This window comes from Halyomorpha halys, unplaced genomic scaffold (genome assembly GCF_000696795.3).
Source record: "Halyomorpha halys isolate HHAL.00 unplaced genomic scaffold, Hhal_1.1 Scaffold39.1, whole genome shotgun sequence".
Taxonomy (NCBI): Eukaryota; Metazoa; Arthropoda; class Insecta; order Hemiptera; family Pentatomidae; genus Halyomorpha; species Halyomorpha halys.
Genome location: NW_027109179.1, coordinates 1,127,538 through 1,141,211, shown reverse-complemented (window position 1 = coordinate 1,141,211; position 13,674 = coordinate 1,127,538). Strand labels below are relative to the sequence as shown.

Genomic DNA, 13,674 nt, shown 5'->3' with positions numbered 1-13,674 from the left:
TGATATTTACAACTGCATTAAAAAATATACAAGTAAATTGGATGTTAGTTATGCAAGAGCATAATAAAGAAATGTGGAAAATCTATCTTTGAGAGAACTCAAATAACATTTCAAGAGGAGAAGACCACGAGGTCATCTTCTTTTCAAACGCCTAGGAGGATTATCGGGTACTGAAGGAGAAGCCAGGTTAGAAGCAAGTGGGTTTGGGTGGTTGGGAATTTAATGATGGAAGGATTGGTACCTAGTCCTGGCCAAATCGCCAACATATGGAACATTGATGTCCTTATGGATGACTTGATTGTTGACGAAGTAAGAAGCATTAAGAATTTTGGGTTGTTGGGATTCTGATACAGAAATATTATTAGTGTGCAATGGGTAGTTTATCTAAACGCTACTCCATAATAACTTTACTAAATCATACATCAATTTTACTAAATGTATAATTATGTACAGTTGTAAATTCCTATAAACATTTAAATAAAAAAAATAAAGGTTGATAAGATCTAACTTCTTGTAATATAATAGTTCTTTTATAGACTAAATAGTGGGAAGTGGTCCAAAACGCCCAGAAAATAAAATAAAATAAAGAGATAAGAAGTGGTAAGAATTTTTTTTTCACTTGAAAAAGAAATAAAGTTCTATTTCTATTTATTTCTCAAAATGTACAACTTTATTACAAATAAATAAATATAATAAATGTAATACTAGTCAATTATAATGGGCAATACAGATGTGCAGAGAAACTACCAATTAGTTGCTGTATAAAAGCTTTTCACATTAACAGGTCTCCAGTCCATCTCATTTTTAAGCGCCTTAGAGGATTTTCAGGAGTCGAAGAGGAAGCAAGGTTAGAAAATAGTGAATTTGGGTGATTAGGGAGTTTAGAATGGAAGGATTGGTATCTAGTTCGGGCTAGATCGGCTACAATGGAACATTATCTGGATTATCTCTATAGGAAGTCTGGTGAGTCAATTCATAAAATTTTTTTTGAGGTTAATAACTTCCAGTGGAATGAAATTTGTATTAAATTATCATAACATGGTACAACTTTTCGGGACCACTGTACTTTAAACCTCATAATTTCATATAGGGAATCATGTCACACTTTACACTGTTCTCTCTTTTCTACTTTAACTTATTTGTGCATTTTCACTTCTCCTTAGCACAGCCATTACTCTAAATTTCATTCAACTGGAAGTTATTAACCTCAAAAAAAATTTTATGGAACATTATGTTTTTTATGAGTGCTATTATTTCTGACAAAGTAAGATGCATTTAAAACTTTCCGAAGGGTTTGGATTATAAGGATTGGGTATGAAATGGATTCGATGGTTTAGTGGAGTCCTAAAGCTCAACCCCGTATGTCCAGGTAGGCCTCATTACAGTCATGTGGATTAGTTGGTAACAGATTGGAATATTTTGAACGCTTTTCAAGTAAAGAACGATATCAGGAGTACATAAAGTTTTTTTAATGTTTAATTAATAAAATTATAGAAGTGAATCTGCTTTCAGGTGTTGGAAGTTGTATTAATGGGTTGAAATATAAAAATGCGCTAGGCTATGCACTTTCAAGCACCACAGCTACTGGCATGCTACCACGGTAGTGCACAATGGGAGAATGGAGGGTATTAACACCAGAACCAATCTTCTGAGCTGAGTAGTAGTAGCTGCTAATTGAAATATATACTAATGTACTGGTACGGGTACTGGTATTTGGAGAGGGGGAAAAGTCCGACAAGTGGACCACTAGGTTTTTTCACTTTTTGTGAACCCCTGACCGCTACCTGGGTTGCCACCACGTACTGACCAAGGAGGGAGTGTCAAGATTCATTCTTCGGGACCGCCGGAAAATAAGTGTTAAACTGCTCTAGGTGGGAATCGAACCCACAATGTTCCAAACTGGGACCTGCGCCCCAACCCGCACGGCTGTCACGTCCCTTATACTAATGTAAGAATAAAGTCAAATACAGAAACTAAATCATTGATATGGACAACGACTGACATGGAATCCTCACACAAGATTGAAAAGACAGTAAACTGCACTATTACAGCTCTTACTAGACAAACGGTCAAAACTTCCAATCCTTTACAAAAGACTGGTATATATTACTATAATAAGGCCTCCTCTAAACTATCAAATTCCTCTCGTTTCCAATACTTACAGTCCAAAATTCTTTCTAAAATTCTTAATGCTCCATACTTCGTAACAAATCAAGCCATTCATCAGGATCTCAGTGTTCTATATGTTGCCGAATCAGGCAGAACCAGACGCCAATCCTTCCATTGTCTTTCAACCTGGCTTCTTCTTTATTATCTAATAATCCTCCGTCTGAAAATAAGGTGGGCTCGAGATCTTTTCCTCTAGAAATGTTATTGGATTTCTATCAATAGGTATATTCTCCACATGTTTGTATCATGCCATTTTATAACAAATTGCAAATTTACTGGTATTTAATGCAATTGAAGATATCATAAATAAATTATATATAAAAACATTTATTGATCAAAACGGTGATGGCATCTGGTTCATTAGAACTTTTAAAAAGCCTTGTAAGGTATAATCTTTTGTTGTTTGATTGGGACTCAACAAATCGATGTTTATCTTTAAATCCTCGCTGGTCGAAAATTGAATTCAATTAGCACGATCCGATAATCCCCCATAGCTTATAAAACATATTTGTTAGGTTTTTTTTTAAAACTAAATATGGCATTTTCTCAATATAAATTCATGCAATAAAAAAAAATAAAATCATGTTTAATGGATTTTATTTATTCTATATTTTATATTATTAATGTAATAAAATTAAGAAGGTATTTATAATAAAAGCAATATTTCTGTTGATATGGGTGGGTGGAGGTATCATCAAGATGTAACCAAGCTATTCTAACCATGATGGGAGTAAAGTTTTCATTTCGTGGGACCACTAATATAAAATTCTAATTAAAAAAAGGAGACAGATATAAAAGTGGAACCCCGAGGCCGAACTTTTATGCACCAGTTCGAATCCGGCCGCTGCAGTCTCATCTACAAACGGTCCTACCACATTAGTTCTAACGTGTTAGGTTGCTTTAAAGATTAGTTTGCCTTTTAAAATCAAAATATTAACTATATTTTATAATAGACTGTATTTGAAATGTTCAAGGTTTATTTCGTCAAAGCTTTTACGCAATAGTGTTCCAAAACGTTTGTGTGGAATAATGCGAGTATTCTTTAATTTTAGATTAAATTGAGACTGTGTTTATGTTATTTATTTATGTAACTGCTTGTTATATACGAATGAACACGTAAGGAATCCATGTGCTAAAGACGAAATATGATATAAAGCAGATTGTTTTGAATGTGGTCGATGAAAGTTAGTTACAATTTCATCATCTGCTTCTTCCACCTTCTTTCTATTTTTAAGATATGCCTCCATGATATATTTACAATAATAAACCACTTTGAAGACACTCTGGTTCCAGTTCGTTAGTAATTCTACGAACCGAACGCTGTCATAATTCAGGTATCCCATGCCTTGACTTGCATAATGTAAGACGACACTGAAAATTGGGTAGGTGAAGTCTATTGTGGTTAAAGAATCGATAAATAACTTCCTATACACCTAGGCTTTTCATCTGATCGTGTAAAGATAAACAAATTAAATAATATGATAGCATAATTATATTAATATGCATTTCAAAAACTTTTAAACACTATATACTGAAATATAATTACATAATACTTAAATATTTATGTAATATAAATTTACTGAGTCTTAAAAAAAACACTCTAAATTTATTATTATTTAGTTATTTTCGTAAATTCGTTTTACAATTACAATGAATACAAATTGAAATTATTCGTCTCTTATATTGTTTTATATTTATACATATTACTACTGATAATCAATAGATGATTAGTTATTTTGAATCAACTAAATGGAGCAGTTACTTTGACAATTCAAGGATATACATATAAACTTAAATTAGGTAATATCAGTTCTTTTTAGTTTAAATAAGGATTTATATTTTTCATCGAGACTTCTTCTATTCTGCGTGTATATATCGTTATATATATTTTTTCAGTTAGCTCGACAGACCTCATAGATCTTTGGCCGCCCTAACCAGCCTCTCCAAGTTTTCATTTCGTAGGAACGCCGCAGAAATGAAAAAAAGGTTGACCTCCCAAATTCGAACCAGCGCCGTCTGATTTCTCAGGTTGCAAACCCTACGCCTTAACCACCTGAGGAACGGACGGCCAAAATCAACGCCTGCCTGCCTTAGGTTACTTCTGTCCAGTTTGCTGCATGCAGACCTTTCGCATCTTTATTGATTCTCTCCATCAATCTAGTTTTTACCACCGAAGTGACCTCTTGTCAATTATAATGCCATTCATTGTCAAGTAGATGCGTCCTGATGGATTGCTTCGAGCCGCATGCACCCCCCCCCCCCGATCCTCGAATCTTTTGACTACCATCCTACCTTTTTTTTTTTATCAGCCAGTCGCTAAGATGTTTCCTTTGGCCAAATATCAGACATTAATGAAGGCAAATCGTTTTGTATAACATTATAAAACCATTACAATAAAAAACTAAGATTAAAACAGTAAACATGCAGTCAGTTGGAAGTTGTTTTGCTTCATTATTATCTATAATGAACATTTATCAACAAAAAAAAAAAATCATTGTGTAATTATTTCTAGTGTCTTCCTATGTAGACCGAATTGAGAGATCCAACGTATTAAAATACTGCTGTTTTAAGAGAGCTTTTAAATTTTATTTATAGGAATAGAGAAAATATTTTTGCAAACTTTAAAAAAATAATGTGCAGACGGTATCACATATGTATATATATGGTATGGTAGTAACGATCACTTCTGTGGCTCTCAGAGGCGATGGATTTTGAAAGACGATATATTTTCAATTAATTTCACAGAGAAGTCATGAATCTAAATTTAATTCCTGAACTCTTACTGGAAGTTTGATAAAAGTTAGAGGTTTCAGGTTTTAAGAGAGTGAGAGTTTTCAAAACTGACAAAGGCATGTCAGCTGATTGAGACGGTAAAAAGTGGGTCTTAATGCTTTCAACGTGGAAATTGATTGTTAAGTACGTTCCTAGAAAAAGTACATTGGGCTCTGTGTATAACCCCGATAATGAATCGTTTTAGAGATAGTATTCACATTAGGCACGGTTCAAATCTCAATTCTAAGGTTTTTTTTTTTTTTTTTATTATCATTATTTATTTAATGTAATTTACAACTGTACAAAATAATACAATAGGTAAATATGTTGTATGTTTCCTATACCCTTGAAAATCTTGGGAAGGAAGAACCCATTGGTGGTACTTCAAACATTAATTTAAATTAGAAGGTCCCGTGGCCATCTTCATTTCAGACGCCTCGGAGGATTATCAGGGATTGTTAAGGATGAAAGATTAAGAATTAATGGGTTAGGATGGTTAAGGAGTTTGGAATGAAAAGACGCATATCTGTTTTGGGTCAAATCTGCAACGAATGGGATGTTAAGGTCTTTGTGAATGAGTTTATTTGTGACGTAAAAAGGAGCATCAAGGATTTTACGTTTGTCAAGTAAGTGTTGTAGCAATCGGAATTTACGAGCAGTTTCTTGTCGTTTCAGTCTTGTGTGTGGATTCCAAGTAAGTCTTGAGTGGAGTCCTAAGTATCGAATCTGTTCAACAGGCGTTAGTGGTGTATTTAGAAAGGATACTGTATGACAGGAGGGCAGAGGTTTACGACGGAGAGTAAAGGTGATCTGATGGGATTTGTCAGGATTTATTTGATTCTCCAGTTTTTACACCATTCTTCAATAGATGTTATGTGTGCCTGTAGTGTTTGTGATGCATTAGTTAATCCTAAGGTTATTTTTTTTTTATTTATTTATTGATATTTACAACTGTATAAAAAATACAACAAGTAAATTTGATCATAATGACATAATGATTTGATACAGGATGTAGAGAAACTACCCAGTAGTAGAACTCTAAAAACAGTTATCCTAAGGTTAAAACATAAAACTACAAACAAAAGAAAAAAAAGAAAGAAATATACAATACGGGGGGATATGATTAACGGGGAATAAGATTCAATTTATTCAACTCCTGCAAGATCAGATTCCGATGGATCAGACTTCTCGTTATACCAACGTGGCTTAATAAATTTTCTGGGTGAAATAACTCCATCCATAAGTTCCATCTTTTTTTCTGCTAAAGTTATGAGAGTTCTTTTTTTGTAATTTGATTCCGTTATGAGAGAGATCTTCACGGATGTGCAATAACAATAATTCAGGGAATTGTGAGCGACAAAATAGAAAGTAAAAAACGCCACCGACTCCGGGCTTGATGAAAAAATTGATTGATAGTCGAGGAGGTCCCTTATCCAGCTCCTCTTCAACCTCTGAAGTGCTTAATTGACAAGAATATTGTAACAATTTCATCTATGAGTTTTAGGTTGTTCATAAAATCAGTTGTATTGTATGTATGTATTCGTTTCTTGTAGGTACGAAATTTATTTAAAAATCCGCAGATAAAGTTGTGTTATTGATATAACTAGTAGCTTTTGTTACTTTTCTATTTTTATCAAAGCCCCTATTTGAAATAAAGTTTTGTATTTAACAGAGTCAGTGTAGTAGAGTTTTGTTTTTATCTGAAACGTTGTTACATTTTAAAAAATGAATGTAGTGAATGAGTATTGATTTTATTTGACAGTTTTGAGTTAATCTATGTGATATTTAATAGTATTGGGCATACCACTAGTAGGAGTTAATGATCTTAAAATCTAGGTCTAAATCTACGACTATTTACAATAATTACAGATTGCCCAAGTGGCCTGTTCCCACTGCACTGGTGGGCGCTGGTTGCAACGTCTGGAATAGCGGGTTTGGCTGATATTTCAACGAGTCCAGGAATATTTTATGCCTCCTCCTGATGAAGTCCTGGACCGTAGGGACATCCAATAATTTGTGAAGAGTCGGCGGTTCTTCTTCCATGCTATAGTCCGTACAATCTTCCGCAGTATGGAATTTTGAAAGTTGGCGCTGTGTACCATCATTGAGGTGGATGAACAAGGAATACCGAATAGGAGCGCTGAACGGAGTATGCTCTTGTAGATATGAAGTTTTAACCGGAGGGAAAGGGCCGATGAGGTTAGGAGATGGTGTAGGCGGTAGGATTTCCTGTTCTTGTTTTATGATATAGATGGGTACAAAACTTTAGATGTCGATCCAGTTTTATACCCAAATAGATTATGGCATTGGATGGGGACATTACAGTTTGTCACTTAGAGCTTTTATGGAAGTTTTGCTCTTTTTGCTTGGTGTGCAAACACTACGCAGTCTGTTTTCGCTGGGTTTACGAAGATATTAAAATAATATTCAGTCGTTGAATGATTTCTTCACAGACATGTTATTTTAGCGAAAGTCTTTAAATGTATATCTTTTTATGGGGAGAAGATAGTCGAGGATGTAGTCAGTATTTTTATGCTTATTTATTTGTGCCACCCTTTTGAACTAAATTTCAAGCCTTCATCAGGACTTAAAAATAAAACAGACAATTAGTACATGAGTCCAGTGGAAAAAAAGTCTGTGATTTCACCTAATTTTTTTATTATTTTAATGATTCGATGAGTTTTCTAACTACAGTTAGGGGAACAGAAAATTGGGGTTGTTTCAGAACGTTAAAGAAAAAACATTAATTTTTCATTTCGAGCCCCATATCTTAAAAAAAATACCTACAACACTAGAACACCTAACAGAACATCATTTAAAGACTAATTAACATAAGCTTTAATAGAGCTATTTACTTTCAATAGTTCCCAAGAAACAGCAATCGAAAAATCAGTAGTTAGTGCATTTATTCCGGTGAACCCATATCCCAAGAATCATTAGACGTACAGATGTCTATTAGCAATTAAATTAAAGATAGTTGAATATACTGCAAATTAGTTTATGGCAATTATCTTCGTAGAGTAGTAGTTTTTATGATATTTGATAAAATAAATTGATTTCTAGTAGGTATCTAAAAGTATAGTGACTTCTGATATATAGATTTATAACTACTAGAACTGACTTTTTTAGGCCTCATATTTTAGCAAATTTACTTTGTTGGTATTTTTAAAGATATGGAGCTCCGAATGAAAAAATATTTTTTTTAGTTTTGCAACCGCCGCCATTTTTGTTTCGTCTAACTATGTTTGCTAGACTAATAAATTTTGAATAGTAATTGGGGTAAAATAACAGATTTTTTTCTTCTCTTGGACTAGACCTTTTAAACAATGTTATGTATGTGTTGAATGTTTTTCAGGATTTCTGTGACATCTTTTTGTTTCATTATCAGAATAACAGAACTACATGGAATGTCGTGTAGGTCGCCTACTAAGCTATCTTGAAAAGCAAATTGCTACTCCTACTTCGGTTTGTTTGCTTAATATATTTGACTAAAATTAGAATATGTCAGTAAAAGAATCGAAACTTCTTGGAACAGTTTATTTATCCATGGTAAAACATCCTTTTGAAGAACCTTAGAAACTAGATGGACAAATGTTTAGAAACTTGAATGTAACTCAAACCAGGCATCGTAGTCGAACAAATTCTCTATTGTCAACAACTTTTAAATGTAGTTTGGTACTAAATTTGTTTCCAAACTGGGCAGTTCTATGAATTCGAACATGAAATTGGTCGTTCTGGGAGTTAAAGTTCTCTTAGGACACTCTAAGTTTGCTAAACTGTAAAAATAATTGTACTAAAGACAAAAAAAGAAAAACTTAATACGTTTTCTATAGTGTAAAAGAAAAAAAATTATAAAGCAATCTTTTTAATCTCTAGAGCTTGACAAAAAAAATTATTACATATGTATGTGTACATATGGACTGTCGATAATTTGAATCACCTGATGATCTGAATTTATTTTTTCTCGATTTTAAGAAACATTCAATAAATTAAAAAACAAAACAAAGAAACAAGTGTGTGAGTACGTGTGAACAGCCTAGCTGGATATGCCTTTCATGTTAACTTTTCAATAACTTTTCCTCCAAAATTATATAACTAAATGTCCTATCGCCGATTTTATATTCTCTTTATCGATCTGGTCATATTAATGTAGAATTAAGAGGAATTTTATATAAAATTGGCCTTATCTTGATTTAAATAGTCTTATTTAGTTCAAATACCGATTTATAAAAAAAAATGAAATTTATATATACATAATAAAATAAAATAAAAACAAAATAATTCTGCTGATCAGAAACTAATTAAAATAATATTGTACTATGTGTCACCTGTACTCAGACTGTCAATAGACCCTTTCTCCTTGACTGGACCAATTATGTATCAATTAAGTATATATATATATATATACACACTTACTTGACACATATTTATAATACATTATGATACATAATAACTCAATATTATTACAATAGAAAGTATCAGAGAGCCCAAAAAGAGGAGTAATATAGACAGTTACATTGAAGAATAAAAACTTCCGGCAATAACAATATAAAGCTGATGTGTGCTCATACTAGTTTGTATTACAGAAAAATTAGTTACTTAGTCAATTTATTGTTTTTTTGTTTTAAGATTGTTATTGATTTTTGTAAATATTGTCTCTTTCATGCTATGTTTTTGATTTTTGTAAATAATTTATTTTTATCTCTAACTTGTTCATTTATTGTATGATTTTTTAAAAATTCTATTACTAGGTTTAAATTATGTATTTAGCGTTTATTTAAGGGAGCTTGTGAATTTTTACAATGAAGTGTATGTAGGAATTTTTTCAATTGTAAATAGTTGTTCTTTATTGTTTTTGTTGTCTATGTTATTATATTATATAGTATTAGTTTACGAGGATTGTTTGTAAACTGGTAGGAGGGAGTTACTGTCTGAGTCAGCTGTTATTTTGATGTCAGCTGACTGAGGGGATCAGCTGGTCGAATGTATATATGTATATAAGGAGATGTACTGAATCCAATAAAGCCACTATTTTACAGCAGTTCAAGAGGGTCATTCTATCATTTCATACATATTTTATGGTTCAGATTCCCTTGCGAAAATATTGCGTTTTCCAGTGATTTTTTTTAAGGTAGGGTGCTAATGGTGTTTACAAAAAGAACCTTTATAGAGTTTATTTTTAAAGAGACTATAAGATCATTATTGACATCATAGAGATGTACTGAACCCAATAAAGCCAGTATTTTACAGCAGTACAAGAGTGTCAGATCTTATTCCTTCTTCTCTTTTTTGACATTCTGCTTTCGCCGATACTTAAGTTATATATATACATCAATCTTTTTTCTCATTGTTGGTAAAGGTGCATGTATTGTGTGTAGAGAACATGGACACTTGAATACAGCAAACTGGCTGATTGGGTCTTTGAGGGGAAGATATTAATTAGTTAACAAGGCACCTAGCACATAAGAAATAATATAGAACGAGATAATCTAAATATAAAAATATATTGTTCGATTTATCAAGTGCAGAAGTATTAGCTGGCTTTAATATGTCGAAATTTGCGCAAACAATAGAATGGTAAAAAAGATTATTTGAGAAACATTTCCAAATGAAACAAAGAGAAGATGCTTTAGGAAAGTCTAGCAAAAGGACCTGGAAAAGGCCCTGAAACAAATTAGAGTAACTGGAGAAGAAGAGCTCAGGATAGAAAAGAGTGGGGTCCAATTGTTCGGGAGACTAAACCCATCTTGGACTGTAGACAAGAAGTGGTCTTTTTAAGATCCAAGTGTAACCTTTTGGAGACCATAACAAAATTATTAATATTGTGCCCTAGATTAGCAGGAAAACATTGATTAAATACTTCTGAAAAAGATATTGAAAAAACTATTCCCATACAAGATGATCTAAAGCTCCGTATTCAGTGGCTGCATCATTTCACCTTCGTCATAGTCATCCTTCTTTCGACCATTACCGCTACGATGAGTTTCTTAGGAACGACTTCAACATTCATCCTCCCTACTTGAAAAATATTTAATAAATCTGACTTTGAAAATATTAACATATAATTACCATATTAATGAGTTTCCGTTTGATTAATTTTAATTTTATGAGTGTCCATATTATCTTTACAAAATATATGACATAATCCCATATAATTGAACGTTAAGTTATAACCTTTTGGAGACCATAACAAAATTATTAATATTGTGCCCTAGATTAGCAGAAAAACATTGATTAAATACTTCTGAAAAAGATATTGAAAAAACTATTCCCATACAAGATGATCTAAAGCTCCGTATTATCAAGCATCGAAGAAGAAGACTAAGCAGGAAATAAATCCCAAAAGTATCAAAGACCCTAATCCATAAAATAACAAAAACTCCGATAAATGCTGCCCGCATTAAACTTGGAAAAGACAAACTCGGCCTCATAATATAGGCGAACTATGCCAGAGGAAATGGGGTTTGTGTAACTTAGGAACCTGAAGCATCAATCAAACTAGGGCTTTTGCCTCTCTATGTGCTAGGCTCCATTGTGCTGCTAGCACTAGCTAAAATTAAGTCACATTACAAAATTTTTATTATAGCATAATTGGCATTATGATTCCATATTTCTCATAAATTTGTAAAATATTATCAGTAGTGAGAATATGGGGGAGCTGGAGCATCGATTTGGGCAGCCAATCAGAAGCCAGCATTTTGGTCACGTGACCTATGGCGGGAGATTTGAATTCAAATTTAGTTCGACATAACCTTAACCACTCATGTGATCATTAGGCCACGCCCTCTTTTAAGTCACGTGACTGCCACCAGGGGCTACGTGTGCCCGGCCGACATTTTGTTCTTATGCTGTTTCAGAGGCTTACGGGTTTAGCAGAGGCTAAGTGTACCCAGCCGCCATTTTTATTACGATAGTCTCGGGACCTTTTTCTTGTCGTACTGGTTAAACCTATAATATAAACACTGATGTGTAAGACCTTTATCTTGTAATCCCTTCAATGAATGTAAACAAGGGGCTTTGAACTTGTATAATCCCTAAAACATAAACAAACTGAGAGATAAATAGATCTGTTACTATGTAGGACTTTTTAATCTCTCTTATCTTTTAATAATTTCGACTTTGAACTATAATACTTTCTATTTTAGTTTCCAGAGCAGATATCAACAAAGCATCATTTAATTCCCTAAGGATTGCATTTTGAACAGGCAATACCTAAAACATAAACACCGATATTGGTGTCGATTATCATCTTAATCAGTTAAATCTTTCGGTCGAAGTGAAGAAACTTTGAATTACTAATAAATTACTTATAGTAGTAGGATAAGTGACGTCATTATTATCAGATAATAGAATTGCCAAATGTTAAAAATGTACATAGTCGTGTTGATCGCGAGACCTCATAATAAAATGGCGGTCGGGTACACTCAGCCTCTGCCAAACCCATAAGCCTCTCAAATATCATAGAAACAAAATGGCTGCCAGGCACACTCAGCCCCTGGTGGTAGTCACGTGTCTTAAAAGGGGGCGTGAGCTAATAATCGCTTAAAGTTATGTCGTGGCGGCCGGGTACACCCAGCCTCTGCCAAACCCGTAAGTCTCTCAAACAGCATAAAAACAAAACTTTCGACTCACAGAAGCTTTTTCATCTTGTACTGGAATGGCATTGAAGGACTGTTATAATCTTTTATCAAACTCTACGACATATCAAGAGAACCGAATTCGATACACACAACCAAACAATATTAACCAAAACTATTTGTATGGATTTCTGTCAGAACCTTTACGATTGAACGTTAAACTGTTAGTTATTTATACAACCCAAAATCTTCTACTTAGAGCTGGATACTTATTTTCCCAATAGGATGTGTAGTTTTGTATCTTTTATATTGCTTAATATGCAGTTATTTTTTTATTTTATTTTTTTTACTGTGAGGAATGTTGATAGCCCAAGCTAGGCTAGTATTTTTGTTAATAGGTTATAAATATAAATGTTTTTCAATTTACTTTGTAAAATAACAATTTTTATTTATTTTATACCAGATCGGCCTGGTGGCATGGTATAGATCATCCTGACATTATGTATACATATATTTAACAGTTGATTATGGGTGGTGTAGTCTCGTACAAAAGACACCCCTAAACTATGTACAATGTTATAGTAGAAAAAAAAAAGATAAAATAAATAGAAAAGAATAATGCTTCTTAATAAAAGAGAACAGTAACAATAATTACAAAAACTAATGATATTTATAGACAATTGCCCTCTAATGATAAAAAGAAACAAGTTAATTTGAAGAAGGGACGAGAGAAGAAAAAAATAAATAAATAATAATAAGTAAAATAGAGGTAGTGTGAAAAATGAATTAATAAATATATTAATTATAAAAGAATATCCTGTAGCATCCTGGAATTCAGTCTTCGGGTTGAGGTAGGGTTCCCCAGGTTGTAGGTAACTACTCCTTTAGCTGTCAGCAACTGGGAGTGGAACTTCATGAACCGGTTTTTGATGTAATCTTCTTTTGTAATTCCCGATACAATCGGCTATTTCTTATGAACGAAGTAGCATTAATTGTGATTCTTAGAACTTTATTTAGATAAGATTGTAATTTTTTTCTTTTCGTTAAGGCCGCTCCCCAGACTTCATAAAATAACAACAGTGATATATATAAATACTTTCTATTTTAGTTTCCAGAGCAGATATCAACAAAGCATCATTTAATTCCCTAAGGATTG

General features: G+C 33.0%; 1 protein-coding gene and 1 long non-coding RNA gene across 3 annotated transcripts in view; one reads left to right on the top strand and one right to left on the bottom strand.

The window, feature by feature from the left end:
* The window catches only part of LOC106687614 (uncharacterized), a 22,372-nt gene extending 17,751 nt beyond the window's left edge, over nucleotides 1–4,621 (top strand). For both annotated transcript variants that reach the window (XR_010843418.1, XR_002945065.2), the window contains one exon: nucleotides 4,066–4,621. This is a non-coding gene — a long non-coding RNA (uncharacterized lncRNA). The remainder of the gene's footprint in view (nucleotides 1–4,065) is intronic.
* Nucleotides 1–13,674, bottom strand: part of LOC136795750 (tachykinin-like peptides receptor 86C) — a 308,456-nt gene that overhangs the window by 227,684 nt on the left and 67,098 nt on the right. The window lies entirely within an intron of this gene.